This window comes from Elephantulus edwardii, unplaced genomic scaffold (genome assembly GCF_000299155.1).
Source record: "Elephantulus edwardii isolate Elephantulus edwardi_28Jun2011 unplaced genomic scaffold, EleEdw1.0 scaffold00051, whole genome shotgun sequence".
Classification (NCBI taxonomy): Eukaryota; Metazoa; Chordata; class Mammalia; order Macroscelidea; family Macroscelididae; genus Elephantulus; species Elephantulus edwardii.
In genome coordinates, this window is record NW_006399801.1 from 5,962,132 (window position 1) to 5,966,293 (window position 4,162).

The 4,162-nt window shown below is 40.8% G+C and overlaps 1 pseudogene; it reads right to left on the bottom strand.

Moving 5' to 3' along the window:
• Positions 1-336: 336 nt before the first annotated feature.
• LOC102872409 lies at positions 337-1,804 on the bottom strand (annotated as a pseudogene).
• Positions 1,805-4,162: the final 2,358 nt, after the last annotated feature.

A 4,162-nucleotide genomic window follows, 5' to 3' on the forward strand; every position in this document is an offset into this window, starting at 1 on the left:
AAGAGCTGTGGTCATAACAATGAAGCGAGTGATTTGGCTTATTCCTATCCAACCTCAAGATGAAAGGATAGCAACACATAAATTAATAACTGTGGTAATGGGATTTTTTTACTTTTCTATCCATTGCCTTAGGCCTGCCAATGTGGGAATGTGTTAAATAAAAGGATTTTCCCACCCTCAAGGCAATACACAAAGGTTGGACTGCATTTTGTTGGATTCTTAAATACTCAAATTCCAGAGTATAAAAACATCTTTTATGTCTCCCACCCTCACCTACCAGCTACTTTTCCATAAACCACAGGCTACCCATCCATCTGAAGCTAAGGGTGGCATGATCTACTTGGAGCCAGTAGACAAGAGAGCAAAGAAATCTGATGAAGCACTGATGGACAAAATGTAGTCCACTGTGGGGCTAAAGATCTTTAGAATAGAGAAGGAAGCAACAACGACCAAAAGCAGGAAGTTTGTTGTTGTTGTTGTTATGTGCCGTCAAGTCCTTTGCGACTCATAGCGACCCTATGCACAACAGCCCTAAACCCTGCTCTATCCTGCGCCAACCGCACTGCCTCTGACACACCCATCCCGATTACCCCAGTCACCGAATCAATCCACCTCATAGAGGGTCTTCCCCTCCGGCGCTGTCCCTCCACCCTCCCAAGCATGATGTCCCTCTCCAAGGACCCGTCCCTCCTGGCAACATGTCCAAAGTATGTCAGACGAAGCCCCAGAATCCTTGCCTCCAAGGAGTAGCTTCATTTAATCCTCTCCAAGATGAATCTGTTTGTTTTCCTGGCAGTCCATGGTACATTCAGTACTCTTCTCCAGCACCACAGCTCAAAAGCATCCACTCTCCTTCTGTCCTCCCTAGTCATTGTCCAACTCTATGATGCATAACAAGCGATTGCAAATACCATGTCCTGTAACAGGCACACCTTAGTCTCCAGAGAGACATGGTTGCTCCTAAGTACTTTAGAGAGGTCCCTAACAGCAGACTTTCCCATCGCAATACACTTTTTGATTTCCTGACTGCTGGTGCCAAGAGTGTTGACTGTGGAGCTGAGCAAACTGAAGCTGTGAACAATCTCAATCTCTTCGCCATCCATCCTGACGCTGCCAATTGGTCCAGTGGTGAGAATCTTTGTCTTCTTGACATTGAGCCTCAGTCTATACTGAAGGCTGCAGTCCTTGACCCTTCGCAGCAAGTGCATGAGATCCTCCTCAGTTTCAGCAAGCAGGGTTGTGTCATCTGCATAACGCAGATTGTTAATAGATCTTCCACCAATCCTGATGCCACAATTCTCCTCATAGAGCCCAGCCTCTCGGATAATCTGCTCTGCATACATGTTGAAAAGGTATGGAGACAGGATGCATCCCTGGCGTACACCTTTCCCAATGGCATAAAAGATAGAAAATGTTGTAGCTTCATAATCAGCAAGTTTATTCTTCTTCCATAAGATTCTTTCCTTTTTCTACTTCTGAGACATCTTTCAATTATCAAATTCATAAAGTTTCCAGGTCATCATCTTCTTTCTTCAGAGGTATCTTGTGCTTGAGAACAAAGTAGGTATTATTGTATGCAAAGGCTACCAAGCAAGTGCTTACTAGGGTCATCACGCTATATGGAACAGCAGACTGAACAAAGTCCATATGCAATATTCGCCAGTATAGCTGGATGGGGATGGCAGACACAATAAAAGCTTTGCCAAAGAACAGCACAGAAAGATTTGGCCCAAAGGTTATTGCTAAAATCCTGCAGGAACAGATTCTCCTCAGCCTGTTGCTTGGAAGTGCCTTTGGGAGCCATGACAGAAATGGAACGAAGAACCAAAAGGGCCAGGCCAGGCACAAAGCTGAGCTCAGTGAAACGAATTTTTGAGGTTTCACTCATCACTCTTAGCTCCTCTTGGAGCATAAGCTCCAGTTGCCTCAATTGCAGTTCACCATTGATCAGTGTCTTTAACATCATCAATAGCTGTGGGCCCAACATAAGAGAGCAAGATAGCCAAACTGTGGAACAACTGTGGTGAAATGATGGAGCCCTGAGGATAGAACCAGATTAAAGGTCCTGGATGACTGAAAAGACTTGTGACTGGTATGATACAAAGTTTACTGAACAATTGATGAAACCAGAGGCTTCTTGCTGCCTGAACCTGAAGTTCCACTTGTTGACTGGGAATCTGGAGTAGTTGTCAGGACTAATGGAGGAAATTTGTTTTGCACCTGGCATGGGAATGCTGTTTACTAAAACTTGGATTTTCATTGTGTTATATCCTTTGCCTCCCCGATGCTGCAACCTATTTCCTTAATAAGCCCCACAGCCATGAATAAAGTAAAGTCTATGAGTTAATTCACAACAAATATCAGACACAGTAATTAGTAGAAGTAGATGCAGGAGTTTGGGGTGGGGGCATGTCTGCCCTTGCAGCTATTTGTTTGGTACTGTAGATGTTATTAATGGGGATAGTTTTCCTTTGTGGAGCTCCTAAGAAGTCAGATTTGGCTTTCCCCACATTGTCCTTGCTTCTTTTACAATAACAAGGCACAATTTGAAGCCTTTCTTATTTTGAGATGTCAACTGCTTTTGTAGCATAATGAATCTGACATCCTCAAAAATCTGACAAGAGTTTCCAATATTATTACAATAGGTTTATTACCTCTTGTCTTCTGATATTTGTAACCCTGGTTTTGTCTAACAGATTAGTAATTTGAAAATTAAGAATCAATTCTTTCAAGAGTTCTTGTGTTCCTACTGAGATAATCAGATTATCTAGGATTCCCATAATCACTAATAACAAAGCATGAAAAAATAAAACAAGTAAATTACAGAGCTATATCAAAATAGCAATGCTTTGTGAGTCATAACTTCATTTTTTCATCCCATAATTCATCTCAGGAATAGAATTGTGATCAATGTTTTGCCCAGCAAGGACCTGATTGGACATGGGAGCTCAAGAATGAAATAAAAGTCTCCTGCTAAGTTTCTACTATGCCTATATTACCAGAGAAGCTCTAATCTTATGATCTAGTCTTAACAGAAGTTGTCTTTATGAAAATTCATATCATTTTTTCAAGTTTCCAGGTCAAGTAGTGACACAATTGTTAATGTTACTAATGGAGAAACTTATGACATCACCTCTGCCCTATGGATTTTGTTTCATACAAGAATACCCAGTTGTTGTTAGGTGTCATCAAATCCACTATGGTACATGGTGACAAAGTAAATAACAGATTGAAATTTTATCCTATCCAACAAAAACTGTAGATAACATGAGAAGAATGAAAATTCTAGAACAGTTACTTGTGCTCACATTAAATCTACACTTAGATCAAGCAACTGATACCCTAACTTAAAAAGGCAACAGTGTAGGATTCAAAAACAGGAATAATGTTCAATCTGTATGATGAACAAATAATTCATAAAACCAGAATCTATGAAGAAGAATATGTCATCAGGATTTGAGAAAGACTCATCAACAACCTACATTATGCAGATGACACAACATTGCTTGCTGAAAGTAAGGAGGAGGTCCTGAAGTGCTTCCTGCAGAAGACTGGAGACTATAGCCTTCAATATGGATTATATCTCAAAATCAAGAAAATAAAAATCCTTACCACAGGGCCAATAATCATGATATGTGGAGAAATGATTGAAGCTATCAATGATTTCATCTTGATTGCATCAACAATCAATATCTTTGGTACCAGCAGTCGGGAGGTAAGGTGATGAATCAGTTTGGGCAAGGCTGCTGTCAGGTATCTCTCCAAAATACTGGAGATTACTGAAGTCAGTCTGAAGATGTAGGTGCATATGATTCAGGTCATGACCATTTAAACCACTTGCTATGCATCTTAGAGCTAGGCAATGAATAAGGATGATAGAGGAAGAATTGATGCTTTTGAGTTGTAGTGTTGGAGAAGAATACTGAATATCCCATGGAATGCCAAAAGAATGAACAAATTACTTGGTGGAAAAGATATAGTCTAGATGCTTCTTGGAGTCAGGATGGCAAAGATTTGCCTCTCATACTTTGGACATGTTACTAGGAGATGTTATTCCTTAGAAAGGGATATCATGCTTGAAAAGGTGGAGGTCCGAGAAAGACAGGAAGATTCAATGAGATGTATTGAGATGGTGACTGCAACAAGGGAGTAATCGTGTCCG